Genomic DNA, 18733 nt, shown 5'->3' on the forward strand with positions numbered 1-18733 from the left:
CCCATCTACCGAAATTCAGCCTGTCTTTCCCATCCCCGGATCCGCCACAGGATGCTGGGAGATGGAAGTTGAACTGCACAGGACCTCTACCCCTTCCCCGCTGCCCGGACCTTCTAGTTTTTCCTGGCCGCTTCTAAGGGAAAATCAAAACAGAGCGCAGCCGGGGCTTTCTTCGCGTCTTATGTGGGTTCCTCTTCTTGAGAACCGAGGCTCGGTCCTTTGAAGCGCCTCCTACCGGCCAGCCGCAGACCTACCTTGCTAGAGCAAAATGTGTGTGCTTAGTCGCCCAGTCGTGTCCGGCTCTTTGCGACCCCATGGACCCCGCAAGGCTCCTCTGTCCACGGGATTCTCCAGGAAAGAATACTGGAGCGGTTTGCCATGCCCTCCTCCAGGAGGGCGAGATAGGCTGGGAGATTATCCATCTGCCTTTGCCTACCGAGCCCTTCTGTTCAACAGATCTCTTAGACAGGAGGGAAACAGATTTCCCTTAGCCCTTACCTGTCATTGTCTGAGGAAGGAACAGATAAGACTGCAGGCTCCTTAAGGAAAAGGAGCTTGTTTTCCCTTGCCTGGGGTACCACATAAGCAGGAAGTGGGGCTGAGCACACAGGTGCGCAAACCTCTGTTCATCTACTGACTAAAGAGCATACTTTTTCCTCTTTCAAAATTGTTATCATCATTGTCAGCAATGATTGAGCACCTAGCAGAGTTGGCAAGGAAAAATAAGCGTCCTTCACCTCAAGCAATTTCTTTAAGGAGACAGAATAGATAGAACATAAGCAGTTGACAAAAATCTGTTTTATTAAATATATTTTTACAAAAACATATCAATCTGAGGGAGCAACTGGTAAACGCTGAATGGCTGAGGGCTAAGATGCATTTAAAAGAGGCAGAGTCAAGGGTGAGAACTTTCAGCAACTATTTCACAAAGGAAATTGAATTTATGCAATAGAAGGATTTTGGATTTTATCCTGCCTGGTACCTTTTCCTATACATGTATTCACCTGCTCCCCAGATTCAAGATCAAAGCACAGTTTCTCTGACACTGAGCCATACATGAAATCTTGTCACTGTGAATGCCATTAAAGACAATTATTTTTGCTATAAACTGAATGTTTGTATTTCTTCAAAAGTCACATACTAAAACCTAATCCCCAGTGAGATGGTATTTGAGGCAGAACTTTGGGGACGTGATTAGGTCATGAGGGTGGAACCTTTCTGTGTCCTTATTAAAGAGATCTCAGACAGCTCCCTCACTCCCTCTGCCATGAAAGGACATCATGTCTATGAACCAGGAAGTGTGCTCTCAGTTCAGTTCAGTTCAGTTCAGTCGCTCAGCTGTGTCCGACTCTTTGCGACCCCATGAATCGCAGCATGCCAGGCCTCCCTGTCCATCACCAGCTTCCGGAATTCACTCAGATTCACGTTCATCGAGTCCATGATGCCATCCAGCCATCTCATCCTTGGTCGTCCCCTTCTCCTCCTGCCCCCAATCCCTCCCAGCATCAGAGTCTTTTCCAATGAGTCAACTCTTTGCATGAGGTGGCCAAAGTACTGGAGCTTCAGCTTTAGCATCATTCCTTCCAAGGAAATCCCAGGGTTGATCTCCTTCAGAATGGACTGGTTGGATCTCCTTGCAGCCCAAGGGACTCTCAAGAGTCTTCTCCAACACCACACTTCAAAAACATCAATTCTTCGGTGCTCAGCCTTCTTCACAGTCCAACTCTCACATCCATACATGACCACAGGAAAAACCATAGCCTTGACTAGATGGACCTTAGTCAGCAAAGTAATGTCTCTGCTTTTGAATATGCTGTCTAGGTTGGTCATAACTTTTCTTCCAAGGGGTAAGTGTCTTTTAATTTCATGGCTGCAGTCACCATCTGCAGTGATTTTGGAGCCCAAAAAAATAAAGTCTGACACTGTTTCTACTGTTTCCCCATCTATTTCCCATGAAGTGATGGGACCAGATGCCATGATCTTTGTTTTCTGAATGTTGAGCTTTAAGTCAACTTTTTCACTCTCCTCTTTCACTTTCATCAAGAGGCTTTTTAGTTCCTCTTCACTTTCTGCCATAAGGGTGGTGTCATCTGCATATCTGAGGTTATTGATATTTCTCCCAGCAATCTTGATTCCAGCTTGTATTTCTTTCAGTCCAGCGTTTCTCGTGATATACTCTGCATATAAGTTAAATAAGCAGGGTGACAATATACAGCCTTGACATACTCCTTTTCCTATTTGGAACCAGTCTGTTGTTCCATGTCCAGTTCTCACTGTTGCTTCCTGACCTGCATACAAATATCTCAAGAGGCAAGTTAGGTGGTCTAGTATTCCCATCTCTTTCAGAATTTTCCACAGTTGATTGTGATCCACACAGTCAAAGGCTTTGGCATGGTCAATAAAGCAGAAATAGATGTTTTTCTGGAACTCTCTTGCTTTTTCCATGATCCAGTGGATGTTGGCAATTTGATCTCTGGTTCCTCTACCTTTTCTAAAACCAGCTTGAACACCAGAGGCTCACAGTTCATGTATTGCTGAAGCCTGGCTTGGAGAATTTTGAGCTTTACTTTACTAGCATGTGAGATGAGTGCAATTGAGTGGTAGTTTGAGCATTCTTTGGCATTGCCTTTCTTTGGAATTGGAATGAAAACTGACCTTTTCCAGTCCTGTGGCCACTGCTGAGTTTTCCAAAGTTGCTGGCATATTGAGTGCAGCACTTTCACAGCATCATCTTTCAGGATTTGAAACAGCTCATCTGGAATTCCATCACCTCCACTAGCTTTGTTCATAGTGATGCTTTCTAAGGCCCACTTGACTTCACATTCCAAGATGTTTGGCTCTAGATTAGTGATCACATCATCATGATTATCTGGGTCATGAAGATCTTTTTTATACAGTTCTTCTGTATATTCTTGCCACCTCTTCTTAATATCTTCTGCTCTGTTAGGTCCATACCATTTCTGTCCTTTATCGAGCCCATGTTTGCATGAAATGTTCCCTTGGTATCTCTAATTTTCTTGAAGAGATCTCTAGTCTTTCCCATTCTGTTGTTTTCCTCTATTTCTTTGCACTGATCGCTGAAGAAGGCTTTCTTATCTCTTCTTGCTGTTCTTTGGAACTCTCCATTCAGATTTCTTATATCTTTCCTTTTCTCCTTTGCTTTTCGCCTCTCTTCTTTTCACAACTATTTGTAAGCCCTCCCCAGACAGCCATTTTGCTTTTTTGTATTTCTTTTCCATGGGGATGGTCTTGATCCCTGTCTCCTGGACAATGTCATGAACCTTAGTCCATAGTTCATCAGGCACTCTATCTATCAGATCTAGACCCTTAAATCTATTTCTCACTTCCACTGTATAATCATAAGGGATTTGATTTAGGTCATACCTGAATGGTCTAGCGGTTTTCCCTACTTTCTTCAATTTGAGTCTGAATTTGGTAATAAGGAGTTCATGATCTGAGCCACAGTCAGATCCTGGTCTTGTTTTTGTTGGCTGTATAGAGCTTCTCCATCTTTGGCTGCAAAGAATATAATCAATCTGATTTTGGTGTTGACCATCTGGTGATGTCCATGTGTAGAGTCTTCTCTTGTGTTGTTGGAAGAGGGTGTTTGCTATGACCAGTGCATTTCTTGGCAAAACTCTATTAGTCTTTGCCCTGCTTCATTCTGCATTCCAAGGCCAAATTTGCCTGTTACTCCAGGTGTTTCTTGACTTCCTACTTTTGCATTCCAGTCCCCTACAATACAAAAGACATCTTTTTTGGGTGTTAGTTCTAAAGGGTCTTGTAGGTCTTCATAAAACCGTTCAATTCAGTTTCTTCAGTGTTACTGGTTGGGGCACAGACTTGGATAACTGTGATATTGAATGGTTTGCCTTGAGACGAACAGAGATCATTCTGTCGTTTTTGAGATTGCATCCAAGTACTGCATTTTGGACTCTTTTATTGACCATGATGGCTACTCCATTTCTTCTGAGGGATTCCCACCTGCAGTAGTAGATATAATCCTCCAGGGACTGACAGAATGTGGTCCACTGGAGAAGGGAATGGCAAGCCACTTCAGGATTCTTGCCTTGAGAACTCCATGAACAGTATGAAAAGGCAAAATGATAGGGTACCAAAAGAGGAACTCCCCAAGTCATTAGGTGCCCAATATGCTACTGGAGATCAGTGGAGAAATAACTCCAGAAAGAATGAAGGGATGGAGCCAGAGCAAAAACAATACCCAGTTGTGGATGTGACTGGTGATAGAAGCAAGATCCGATGCTGTAAAGAGCAATATTGCATAGGAACCTGGAATGTCAGGTCCATGAATCAAGGCAAATTGGAAGTGGTCAAACAAGAGATGGCAAGGGTGAACTTCGACATTCTAGGAATCAGCTAACTAATATGGACTGGAATGGGTGAATTTAACTCGGTGTGCTCTCACTAGACATCAAATCTACCAGCTCATTGATCTTGGACTTCTCAGCCTCCAGACTGACGGGGAAAATGTTGTTCAAGCCACCCAGTCTATGGTATTTTTGTTCCAGCAGCCTGAATGGACTAGGACCATTTTGTATAACAAGATTATTACCATGTTCCTACGGGAGCAGACTAATCTAAATTGTACACAGTGGTGAAGTCATTTTTCTGGTCTATTTGTGAACTGATCATTCTTTACATAAGAGGAGTCAACACACAGGTTTATGACTGAACAGGAGAGGTAGTATATCAAAAAGGACTAGGACTGGCAGTTGGGTGAGCCTTGGTCCAAATCCAGGCTTTTTACTAAATAATTACCTAAGTCAATCTTTCTCTGAGCCTCAGTTTCCTGATTTATTTATTTATTTTGGCTGAGCCAAGAGGTTTATCGGATCTTAGTTCCCTGACAAGGGATTGAACCCACGGCCTCTGCAGTGGAAGCCTGGAGTCTTAACCACTGGACTACCAGGTACATGTCTCTTCATCTTACAAATGGAGTTATAATATACATCTCATAAGGTTGCTTCACCATTAGTGAAATAACACAGGTAAGCTTCCTGTGTTATTTTAAGCTAAGTAAGCTATGGTTTAAAAAATTCTGCACTTTTGACCCACAACTAAATGAAATATGTTGTAATTTCTATTATATATTCATTAAATAAATGCTTATTGGGCACCTCCATGTGCCAACTGGATGCTGAGAATACGTGGTGAACAAGATGGTCATTGTCTCTGCTGCTGTGAACCTTAACGTCCACTGGGGCAGAAAGACAAACAGGCAGTGAGAGTACAATGTAAGAAGGGCTGTGGCAGGGCAGAATGGCCCTTCACACAGTCCAGACTCCTGGGCAACACACAGAACATAGTCACTTGTTCTGAGAAAGAAACATCAGGGTTCACTTCAAAGGTCCCTGGAAGTAGGCAGAATACGAAAAATAAATGACACACATACTTGAGGAGTGGGTCCCCCCAGGGACTGAGACCTGTGCTCACTAGAGAGTGACTCTTTCTTTTCTGCGGAGCTTGTAGGGCACAAGTGAAGTTTATCAGCCAGCTATTCATTAAGACAATCACATAACCTGAGGGCCGCAGTGTGTCATTTGAAGGGATTTTACTTGCAGTAAAGTCTAAATCAGTGGTTCTCAGGATATTTCTGATGTCTGGGGACATTTTTGAATGTCATGACTAAGGAGGTAGGAGTGATTTACTAGTGTCTGGTAAGTAGAGGCCAGAGAAGCTGCTAAACTCCTATAGTGCACAGGTAGCCCTTTACAACAAAGGATTTTCCAGTCCCAATTTCAGTAACGCTGATATTGAGAGACCCCAGTCCAGAGGAACTATTTGAAGAAACCAGAACTAAACAAAAACTACTAAATTTTCCTAAAGCCACAGGACAAGGGATGGTTTTGGTTACATGAAAGAGCTATGTATCCTTACTGGGCCTCCTCATCTGAGAAATGAGAATATTGGATCTGATCTCTTACAAAGTCTTTTCAAGTTTGAAGGTATATGAATCAAATACTTTTATAGGATTAGGATGCAATTAACATAGGGCTATAAGACTGAAGGATGGCTGTCAGTGCAGGTACTAGTGCGTCTGCATTTCTTTACCTTCCAGACTTCCTAAAGTCAGGTGTATAGTCCATTCATCAAAAATGTATGGCAAAGAAGAGAAAAAAAAGAAAAAAAAATGTGTGGAACACCTCCTATGGGCAAGGTTCTGTGCTTAGGTGTTAGAGCGATGTGCAAAGAGAAATTAGATAGAGCAGTTATGCTAGAGTTACCTACAACAGAGAAAGGCAGAAAAAGGAATATATGAGGTCGCTCAGTCGTGTCTGACTCTTTGTGACCCCATGGACTGTAACCTACCAGGCTCCTCACTCTATGGAATTTTCCAGGCAAGAGTACTGGAGTGGGTTGCCATTTCCTTCTCCAGGGGATCGAGCACTGGAGTGGGTTGCCATTTCCTTCTCCAGGGGATCTTCCCAACCCAGGGATCGAACCCGAGTCTCCTGCATTGCAGGCAGACACTTTACCATCTGAGCCAGATAACTATAATATGGGACCAAATCCAATGGAGGGGAGAAGACCAATATTTATTGACTATATTTGCATCAGACACTAGGATAGATCTTTGCATATGTTTCTCATTAATTCTGCTCCCCATTATTTATTATTTCTCAGGCAAAGAAACTGAGGTTCAGGGAGGCTAAGCAGTTTGTCCACAGGCAGAGAAGACATTGATGATTCCTGGCGTCCAGGGAAGATGGTGGGCCTGTTTATTCCAACACCTGAGCTTTTAAATATCTTCCTAGGAACTCTCATCTTCTTGTACAGAACCTGACACCACCAATGGAGAATCTAATATGAGGTAGATAGCCCATTGCAGAGGAATTCAAAAGATAATTTAGATTATTTTGTGATTCAGGTTTTGATCCAGATATCACTTGAAATAAGTGGAGTTTAGCTTGGAAATATTTTTATTGTGGGTTCCATTTATTATAACAAAGTTTCTGCAGTCAACATAAGGCAGTTCCTTGTTAACAGTTGTTCCTCAAGATCTAATGGTGGGAAGAGAGTGGACTGACCTTTTGGAAGCAAATATGAATATCTCCATGGAAAAAGCAAGAGAGTTCCAGAAAAACATCTATTTCTGCTTTATTGACTATGCCAAAGACTTTGACTGTGTGGATCACAATCAACTGTGGAAAATTCTGAAACAGATGGGAATACCAGACCACCTAACCTGCCTCTTGAGAAATCTGTATGCAGGTCAGGAAGCAACAGTGAGAACTGGACATGGAACAACAGACTGGTTCCAAATAGGAAAAGGAGTATGTCAAGGCTGTATATTGTCACCCTGCTTATTTAACTTATATGCAGAGTACATCATGAGAAATGCTGGACTGGAAGAAACACAAGCTGGAATCAAGATTGCTGGGAGAAATATCAATAATCTCAGATATGCAGATGACACCACCCTTATGGCAGAAAGTGAAGAGGAGCTAAAAAGCCTCTTGATGAAAGTAAAAGAGGAGAGTGAAAAAGTTGGCTTAAAGCTCCACATTCAGAAAACGAAGATCATGGCATCTGGTCCCATCACTTCATGGGAAATAGATGGGGAAACGGTAGAAACAGTGTCAGACTTAATTTTTGGGGGCTCCAAAATCACTGTAGATGGTGACTGCAGCCATGAAATTAAAAGACGATTACCCCTTGGAAGAAAAGTTATGACCAACCTAGATAGTATATTCAAAAACGGAGACATTACTTTGCTGACTAAGGTCCATCTAGTCAAGGCTATGGTTTTTCCAGTAGTCATGTATGGATGTGAGAGTTGGACCGTGAAGAAGGCTGAGCACCGAAGAATTGATGCTTTTGAAGTGTGGTGTTGGAGAAGATTCTTGAGAGTCCCTTGGACTGCAAGGAGATCCAACCAGTCCATTCTGAAGGAGATCAACCTTGGGATTTCTTTGGAAGGAATGATGCTAAAGCTGAAGCTCCAGTACTTTGGCCACCTCATGCGAAGAGTTGACTCATTGGAAAAGACTCTGATGCTGGGAGGGATTGGGGGCAGGAGGAGAAGGGGAAGCCCAAAGATGAGATGGCTGGATGGCATCACGGACTCGATGGACGTGAGTCTGAGTGAACTCCAGGAGTTGGTGATGGACAGGGAGGCCTGGCATGCTGTGATTCATGGGGTCGCAAAGAATCGGACAGGACTGAGCGACTGAACTGAACTGATCCCATAAAAGTGTAACTTAATCCTAAAGGTAGCTATCATAATGATTCTACTTGTACTTTTTAAAAAACTTTTTGATTCTGGAGTACAGCCCATTAACAATGCTGCAATAGTCTCAGGTACACAGCAGCCCGGCTCTGCCATATATACACATGTATCCACTCTCCTCAAAACTCCCCTCCCACACAGGCTGCCACACAACATTGAACAGAGTTCCCTACTTGCATTTTTAACATTTGCAAAGTGTGCATTGATTTGTTCAACAGAAATTTGTGGAGCACTTGATGCATATAACAGTGTGTTAGGCACGTTAGGGCACTAAAGGAAAATGAAATTTTAAAAGTTAAATAGTAATATAAAGTAATGGTTCCCAGCTGGAGACAATCTTGGCCCAGGGTTCCTTTTGGGGTGTCTGAAGACATTTTTGGTTGTCACAACCAGAGGGGTGCTGCTGGCATGTAGTAGGTAGGGACCAGGGATGCTGCTGAAATCCTAAAACACACAGGCTAACCCCTTAAAATAAAAAGTTATCCAGAGTAAAATGTCAATAGCTCTGAATTTGAGAATCCCCAATATAAAGGAATTACATGCTTGTTGGTAATGCCAGTTAAGTTTACAGAAGTTGTAAGACGAGACCCAACACTATAGCTGGCGTAATCAAGGACAATTTCATAGAGAAAAAAAGTTCCTGCCTGGGTCATTGAAGAAGCTAGGATTTAGGAACGGAGGGGGCCTGGTGGGGACATCCCAAGGAAGGAATATGGCATGGGTGAAAGTGCTGAGGTGGAGAGCTAGGAGGTTTCTGGAACAGTGAGCGGGCCATCCCTGGTGGAGCCTTATCTCCACTCCCCAGTCTGTGGGTTGGGTCAGGCTGGTGGCGCCACATCTCTGTGTGACAGGTGAGAAAATTGCAGCAGAGAAAACTTGAGAGCAGATCCTGGGATGGTCTCTCTGAGTTGGAGAAGAAACCAGTCCTCCCATTGCCCGGGTCCTGGGCTGTCTCCACTGTAGTCCACCTGCCCTGAGCCATCGTCCCACCCAGAACTGGGACCTGCCATCAGAAGCATCACTCAGAGAAAAGCTTCCTTCTGTCCTGGATCCAGCTGTCCCACTCTGGAGCATCATTATTCCTTTGTTTGAAAGGACTCCCAATAGAAATCTAAACACACACACACTCTTAAGCTTCTCAAGCCAGAAAAGGAGAGAAAGCCTGGTAGAAAATGGAATCAGGTTCTAAAGAACACAAATGCAAAATTAACTGTCAGTCAACAGACTAACCAGGGGCAGAGAAGCCAGAGGTTCAACAGAAACAGAGCAACTTTGGGCTGGCTGTGCTTGTGGTCACCGTAAGGTGGGGAGGGGCAGGGCGGTCAGGAATAGGGACAGGTAGGTCTTCCGTATTGTCAGAGCAAGTGAAATGGATAGGAAATTTCACCCAGCGGAGGGAGAGGACCAAGAGTTTTGCACTTAGACACACCATAAATGTCCCATGAAGATGATGGCTGACGCTGATTTAAGGACAGAGGTTCCAGGGTCCCCAGGCATGATCACAAAGCCTATTCCTGAATCTGATCTAACTGCCTGGAGCCTCTCCTCTCCAGTCTACATTTAGGGAAGAAAAGATCTGGAGGCAAAGCTTCAGGAGCAGGGGCAGAAAAGGGTGGAAAGGAGAGCAGAAGGCAGGTGTTCTCAGCTGGCTGAGATGGCTTGCCACCTGGACTTGGAGAAAACACCCTGGGGGTTGCCAGGGGCAACTGCAGGCTTTGCAATGGCAAGGAATCATCTACCTGTGCCCTAGATGTTAAGAAGGAGGGGCCTGAGATCAGGGAAGAAGGAGCACCCCGGAGATTAGCGAGATTAGAGGTCCAAACCTGGGTCTCTCTCCCACCCCTGCCGGCCACCCACATCCAAGGATGGGGCCAATGGGAGGAGCTGCGACCCACATGAAGGTCTCATGACTGTTTTCCCTCATCCCTCCTTGTCCCGGCCCTGGCCTCCAGGGCTTAAATAGCTTGACAGCTTTGCCACATGTCACTCAGTTATTGATTGCCTTTGTGTCTCCAGTGAGGATGAGGTTCTAGTTGCACAGGATTGGTGTATGGGTGAGCAAGGAGTGTGAACTGCGGTGGTGGGTAGAGGTCACTGGGCCAGTAAATATCTACGCCAAAACCACGGCAACTCCTCGTGCCCACGCCCACAGCATCCTCTGCACCAGATCCCCCACTGAGATGCCCTCGCCCAAAGGGGCACAGGGGGCACCAAAAGCTTTTCTTTGAGGACAGTCTGTCCACCTTCCCACGCTTTTATTTCCAACTATTTCCCAGCCTGGCTGCATAAGAAAAATGTAAGCAATGTGCAAACTGCACTTTTCTCCTGCCTGGGAGGCCCTGACATTATCACAGCCATAACAAACCCCGGCCTTCACCCCAGCCCACTCCTGCCTCTTGCCCGAGGCTGGACCAGAGGGACGCAGAGCACTGGTAGGGTCAGTGTGGGCCGAGGGAGCCAGGGCAGGCCCCCACCCTGTTCATGCATTGCCTGGCTTGGGGGATGGCTACTGTGGGTGCTTGTCAGTCCCCAGAGTGCCCCAAGGGAACTGAAGGCAAGAAGGGGAGGTTATTCCTCTCCAGGGAGAGTGGGGAATTGGGGCCCACATTTCCCGAGTTTGAAAAGAGCCCCACCCCCGCCTCCCTGCCTGCCAGCCCCACCTCTTGCCTCCTGCCAGGTCACAGAGGGCAGGGGAGAGAGGCCAATGGGGCCTCCACCTGCTCCTTGAGGGGAAGGCCTGGATCCTGGGGGGAAAGGAGATGCAGGGGAGGGCTCAGTCACAGGAGTGGTAGCCCCAGACCCATCTCGCCTCCCCAAGCCTCCCCCCATCCCCAGGCATAGCCTCCCATTTGCCTAATTCATCCAAGGGCACATCTGACATTGAGACCCTGCTGGTTCCCACGGGCTAGACTCCCTCCTGCCCCACCCACTCACCGCGTGACACTCTGGGGGATGCTTGGAGAGGTTATCTGCTCTCCTGTTTCCACCCCTCCCTCCAAGTGCTCCAGCTCCCACCCCAGCTCCGTCCTCAGGGTGAGGATGGCCCAGCTCCCTTCTGAAGCCTTGGGCCCCTTGGCAAATCCCCAGGGCCCCTCACAAGCTTCAGCCTCCCCTGGTTACCTACAGGCGGGCCCTGCCTACAGCACCGCCTTCCCTTCCCTTAGGTGCATCTGCAGTTCAGCCAGGGGCCACTGGCTGGGGAAGGCTAAGGCACCAGAGGACCAGAAGGCAAGCTTGGGGGTGAAAAGGGGAGGCAGCAGCCCTCTCCTCTCAAAGGTGCAGAGGTGGCCTGAGGACCCCAGGCCAGGGTGAGGTTGAGTTGGCATGCTCTATGCTTCTTCTCCCTATATACATTGAAGAAAGGGAAAAGGGCATCATATCTGTGTTCCTAAAAAGCCTGGAGAGGCTCTGCTTATCTTCCAGCCAACAAAAAGAACTCTCCCAAGACCGAGAGCATATTTAGGAAGTGGTTCGAAAACTTAAATCACCACTGATCTGTAGCAGAGTGGGTTTCTGCCTGTGGCCAGCTCACTGACAGCTCTGCCATCGCCTCGCTGGGGGCTGGCATGGGGAGTCAGGGCCTGGCACCTGGTCCCAGCCCCGGGCAGTGTGCCGCTAACAGCTTAAGCAGGTGGGAGCTGCTGCAGCCACGCTGAACTGGGACCTGTCTGTACAACTGTATGTCCACTCCCCGGGCCCCCACATCTTGGCCTCTGCTTCCAGCTACTTCGTCATTTGTTTTTCTGAAGCTTGATTGTCATTGTGATGGAAGATATTAAATGCTAGGTGAGATAACAAATGAAGTTCAGTTACTTGAAAGTGCTTGACAAATGTCAAAAGTTGCACAAACACATTATTGTTCTCAGTATTTCCATCCATCAAGGAGTGTCATAAGACTGGGAGGGATTGAGAGTTCATCTGATGCAGCTCTTTCACTTTGCAGATGAGAAATGCGAGGCTCAGTGTAGTGAACTGGTCTTTCCAAGACCACACAGAGGGAGTTCAGCTGGATCCAGTGTCCTGGCAGGAGATAACTGTCCACTGAGCATCCACTACACTATACTCTTTATTTACACTGAGTCATTCCACACAACTACGTATCAGGTATAAATATTCATTTTATAGATGAGGAAACTGGCTGAGGAAGGGTTAAGTTCATTTTTTAAAATTGAAATGTAATTCATACATGAAATTCATTTAAAAGTCTACAACTCATAACAATATTAGAAAGTGATTAGCCTCCAAATAAAATAAATTAATTTTTAAAAGGTCTACAATTCAGTCGGTTTTAATATATTCACAAGCTTATACAACCATCACCACTATCCAAATCCAGAACATTCTTATCACCTCCGAAAGAAACCCCACACCCATTAACAGTCATTCCCCTCTCCCTCCAGCCTCTGGCAGCCACTATTCTACTTTCAGTCTATAAATTTTCCCATTCTGGATTTTTCATATAAATGGAATCAAACAACATGGGACCTCTTCTATCTAACTTTCAATTTGCTTTATTTTTAAAAATATTTTATTTATTTATATTCTTATTTGGCTGCACTGGGTCTTCGTTGTCCCAGAGACACATGGGGATCTTCAATCTTTGTTGCAGCATGCAGGTTATTTTTAGTTGTGACATACGGGATTTCATTTATTTAGTTGGTTAGTTGGAGCATGCCAACTCTTAGTTGTGGCATGCAGGATCTAGTTCCCTGACCAGGGGTTGAACCCAGGGCTCCCCCCCCCCCCCCCCCCCCCCCCCCCGCATTAAGAGTGTGGAGTTTTTGCCACTGGACCACCAGGAAGTCCCTCAATTCACTTTAAACATGTTATTTATATACAGTAAAGTTTACTTCTTTTGCTAGGCAATTCTGAGTGTTGACGATGTTTAGAGTCACGTAACCACTAATCCAATGAAAACATCAGACAGTTCCCGTTACTTCATGCTGCCCCTCTGTGGCCAGCGGCCCCCACTGCCACCTCTGGTCCCTGGCAGCCTCTAATCTGTTATCTGTTTTCTGTTTCTGTGACTTTGTTGTTTGCAGAGTGTCCTAGAAGTGGAATCATACAAGTGTAGCTCAAGTCTGACCTTTTTCACTTAGCATACTGCATTTGAGATTCATCCAGATTGTTGCCTATATCAGGAGTTCCTGCAACCACAGGTTGTTAATTCACTAATCATCTGCATTTATGAATAAAACCTCTATGCTTCCCTTGTAGCTCAGTTGGTAAAGAATCTGCCTGCAGTGCAAGAGACCTGGGTTTGATCTCTGGGTCGGGAAGATCCCCTGGAGAAGGAAACGACAACCCATTCCAGTATCCTTACCTGGAAAATCCCATGGACAGAGGAGCCTGGTGGGCTGCAGTCCATGGGGCTGCAAAGAGCCCGGCATGACTAAGCGACTAACACTTCACTTCAAACATTCATGACAGTTGCCCTGTGTATCCACAGTATGCAATCAACTGGACATCCATACGTTGGAAAAAAAAATCCAGAAAGTTCCTTAAAGCAAAACTTGAATTTGCCACATGCAGTCTATTTACATACCATTTACACTGTATTTACAACTATTTACATTGTATTCCTTAACCTGAGTAATCTAGAGATGATTTAAAGTATATGGGAGGTTGTGCCTAGGTTATATGTAAATTCTCCACCATTTTACATAAGAGACTTGAGCATGTGTGGATTTGGATATCTGCTGGGGGTCCTGGAACCAGTCCTCTGAGGATACTGAGGGGTGAGGATTACAGGTTTTTATGTTAAACATAAAGTTCCATATCTCTTGGGTAAATAGGAGTGGAATTGATGGGATACACAACAACCATTGTTTAATTTTATAAGAAATTAAACTGTTTGCTAAACTGTTTTCCAGAGTGGCCATATAATTTTCCATCCCCAGTTCTAGCTGCTCTGCGTGCTTGCCAGCATTAGATATGGTCAGGGGTTTTTGCTTGCTTATCTTTTTGCCTTTCTAATATGAATACGTACGAAGAGGGCTTTAAAATTTGCTAAAACCATACTTTGAGTGGCATAGCTGATGTGTGCATGTGTGTGCTCAGTTGTGTCCGGCTCTTTGCAACCCCCTGGACTACAGCCCACCAGGCTCCACGGTTCATGGAATTTTCCAGGCAAGAATACTGGAATGGGTTGCTATTTCCTACTCCAAGGGATTTTTCTGACCCAGGGAAGGAATCCGTGTCTCTTGCGTCTCCTATATTTGCAGATGGATTCTTTACCACCGCACCACCTTTGAATTGTAATCTATCTGTCTCCAAAAATCCATTCCTCTTCTTGTACACACACCGCTCCTTAAATAAGCCAGTTCCTTTACCCCGACCCAGAGTGGATCCACTCTGCCAGTCAGAACAACACAGACCATGTTGCAGTAAGAAGAGCAAAAGCCAGTCACCAGTAACTTCAAATAGCAAAGGTTTCTTTCTCGTTTATTTTGCATATTCTCTGTGGATCAAATGGGACCTCTACTCCAAGCTCTCCTCTTGCCAAACTCAGGCTGAAGGAGCAGCCACTATCTGCAGTGTTGCCACTTGCTGTGCAGAGGGGAAGAGAGCTCAGAAGGGCACACAAAGGCAGTTAAACACTCCAGCTTGGAAGTGACACCATCTCTTCCACTTCTACCAGGTTGGCCATATCCTGTCTATAGCCTCTCCAACCACTAGGGACCAGCGACCAGGCAATGCAATCCTAGCATGTGGCCAGAAGGTAGAAAGGAGGAAATTTTTGGTGAACAGCTTTAATACCTACTATATGTATAGCACATACTTATTGCTCATTTAGAATACGCAGGGTAACAGTAAATGAAATGGGGTTCATATAAAGCATCACATTATTCTAAAGGCTAGTCTTATCCAAGATTTTCAACATGCTTTTCACAGGTGCTGCAGAAAGCCTTGGCTGGGTACAGAGTCCCTGCCGCTATACAGGCAGGCACCTCTGCTAATATTTTCCCTGGATTCAGTAAGAGCCCACATGACTTATAAAAACATAGTTTCCATTAAGGTCCAGCAGTAGACTGAAAATCCAGTCCTTCTGCCCCCTACTTCATCTCTCAGACTCATATTGTTATTCCAGTCCTGCCCTAATTCCCCTTGATTTGTGACTATGGACAAATCATTCTGGGAGTGGGTGCAAGGTACCCACTGAGCTTCAGGGTCATAAAGTTTCAGGGCAGCTCATGTGAGATAGAGCAGGAGCTATGGGAAAGGATACCTCCTCTACAACACCCTGCCTTGAGGCCTTGGACTAAGCCTCAGAGTCTCCAAGACAAAGTTACTGGGACTAAAACAGCTAAGTCGTGTCGTGAATTATCATGAGCTGGGCAGACATGAGGCCTCCCTCTTTCCCCTCATATCAGCTGTGTGAATGTGGGCAGAAATTCTCTGAGTTGTTTCTGCATCTGGAAAATGAGGGTGATCATGACCTCCATTAATGTGCTATGAGGAGCAGTTTGTAAATGAAGCATCTGGCACGTAGTACTTGCTTGATAAATGGTAGCTATTATCGTAATGGGTGTGGGAGTAGGTGTGCTCAGTTGTGTCAGACCTATTTCGACCCCATGGACTGTAGCCCACTGGCTCCTCTGCCTATGGGGAATCTCCAGGCAATAATACTGGAGTGAGTTGCCGTTTCCTTTTCCAGGGGATCTTCCCCACTCAGGGATTGAACCAGTGTCTCCTGCGTCTACTATGAAGACAGGCCAGGGAGATTCTTTACCACTGAGCCATCTGGGAAGCCCATTATCATGATGAAAGCGAAAGTGAAATTCGCTCAGTTGTGTCCATCTCTTTTCGACCCCATCGACTATACATGCAACAGTCCGTGGGATTCTCCAGCCCAGAATACTGGAGTGGGCAGCCTTTCCCTTTTCCAGGGGATTGTCCCAATCCAGGGATCAAACCCATGTCTCCCACATTGCAGGCAGATTCTTTACCAGCTAAGCCACAAGGGAAGCCCCATTATGATATTTGGGGCTAAAAAGAAGCTCTGTGCATTTTCATACTGAGTCTACAGTGAGTGAGTTCTGAGGGCCTGGGACTTGATTTCCCTTGACCTTGGGGTATGCTTAGAGTGAAAGTATAAAGTATTATTGCAAACTGGCTAAAACCAGTGCTTTATTTCCTAATGAAGTAACTATTTCAATGTAACTGTTTGCATGACATATCCACACCTAATTTGCATGGCTGATATATAAGCCCAGTATAAATATAGATGCTATCAGTAAAAGTCCAAATTGTGATTAAAAGATCTAGAGAAACTTTTTGCTAAGATCTATACCCAAGAACCATAAACAAGTAAAACTTAGCTTTCATGTCTTTTTCATTGTTGTTAGGATTTTAGTTCTTGAGTTTGTAATTACTTTATGCATTGTGGTATAGTGGTTAATTTAAAAAAAAAAAAATCTGAAAACATTCACTTCAACTTTTCCGAAACAAATTGTCTGATGGTGACATGCAAACCCATATGGGGCTGAGACAAGGCTGCTCCCTTCTGGAATTTTCCAGTACTGCAGTGATTCCATAAAGAGACAGGCTGTGGGCCTCCCACAGCTGCTGAGAAGGGGCCCATGTGTTTCAACCCTCTCAGCTGTGGGTCTAAAGTCCCTTCTGGTGCACAGCACACAGAACTTTCTCGTGTGGTCTTATTTAACCACCACCACCCACACCCCAGTTTCTATGAAAATGTATTCAAATGCTTTACTCCCAAGAAAATTCTAAAATGAGGCTCATTATTTAGATCATTGCTTCTCTCAGGGGAGGGGGAACTGATTTTGCGAAATAATCTTGAAGAAAAATTACCAGCCATTAAATACCTTGACAGTTGCTCCTGTTCCACAAGCAGAAGCTGGTCTTCTCCCATCTCCCTAGAGGGCAGCCCAGCCTCCCTCTCAAATAGCACACATCTTATAATGACTCCTTCTAAAGCTCTGGATAGACTCCTTATTCAAGCATAATTCCCAAAAGGCTATTTGAATTAAGTGTTACCTTGGTCCTTGATGATATATTTCCCTAAGTCAATTCTAATTCTTTTTATCTATTTTCAGTGGGTTTTTTTTTTCCCTTTTAACCGCAATCAACTGCATTTATATGTTTGCATTGGTAACTACCAACTCACTCTGTCTCAGCTTCTGACCATGCCTAGACAGTAAATTTGGAAAACTCAGCAGTGGGCACAGGACTGGGAAAGGTCAGTTTTCATTATGATCACAAAGAAAGGCAATGCCAAAGAATGTTCCAACTACTGCACAATTGCACTCATCTCACATGCTAGCAAAGTAATACTCAAAATTCTCCAAGCCAGACTTCAACATTGTGTGAACCGAGCTGGATTTCAAGATGGTCAAGCTGGATTTAGAAAAAGCAGAGGAACCAGAGATCAAATTGCCAGTATCTGCTGGATCATCGAAAAAGCAAGAAAGTTCCAGGAAAATATCTACTTTTGCTTTACTATCTATGCCAAAGCCTTTGACTGTGTGGATCACAACAAACTGTGGAAAACTCTTAAAGAGATGGGAATACCAGACCATCTGACCTACCTCCTGAGAAATCTGTATGCGAGTCAAGAAGCAACAGTTAGAACTGGACATGGAACAATGGACTGGTTCCAAATAGGAAAAGGAGTACATCAAGACTGTATATTGTCACCCTGCTTATCTAATTTATATGCTGAGTATATCATGCGAAATGCCAGGCTGGATGAGGCACAAGCTGGAATCAATATTGATGGGGAAAATATCAATAAACTCAGATATGCAGATAACACCATCCTTATGGCAGAAAGTGAAGAACTAAAGCGCCTCTGATGAAAGTGAAAGAGGAGACTGAAAAAGCTGGCTTAAAACTCAACTTCCAAAAAACTAAGATCATGGCATCCAGTCCCATCACTTCATGCCAAATAGGTGGGGAAACAAGGGAAACAGTGACAGCCTTTATTTTCTTGGGCTCCAAAATCACTGCAGATGGTGACCACAGCCATGAAATTAAAACATGCTTGCTCCTTGCAAGAAAAGCTATGACAAACCTAGATAGGATATCAAAAAGCAGAGATATTACTTTGCCGACAAAGGTCCATCTAGCCAAGGCTATGGCTTTTCCAGTAGTCATGTATGGATGTGAGAGCTGGACGATAAGGAAAGCTGAGCGCCAAAGAATTAATGCTTTTGAACTGCGGTGATGGAGAAGAATTTTGAGAGTCTCTTGGACTGCAAGGAGATCAAACCAGTCAATCCTAAAGGAAATCAGCCCTGAATATTCATTGGAAGGACGGATGCTGAAGCTGAAACTCCAATACTTTGGCCACCTGATGCAAAGAACTGACTCATCAGAAAAGACCCTGGTGCTGGGAAAGATAGAAGGCAGGAGGAGCAGGGGATGACAGAGGATGAGATGGTTGGATGGCATCACCAACTCGATGGGCATGAGTTTGAGCAAGCTCTGGGAGTTGGAGATGGACAGGGAGACCTGGCG

This window comes from Ovis aries, chromosome 4 (genome assembly GCF_016772045.2).
Source record: "Ovis aries strain OAR_USU_Benz2616 breed Rambouillet chromosome 4, ARS-UI_Ramb_v3.0, whole genome shotgun sequence".
Lineage (NCBI taxonomy): Eukaryota > Metazoa > Chordata > Mammalia > Artiodactyla > Bovidae > Ovis > Ovis aries.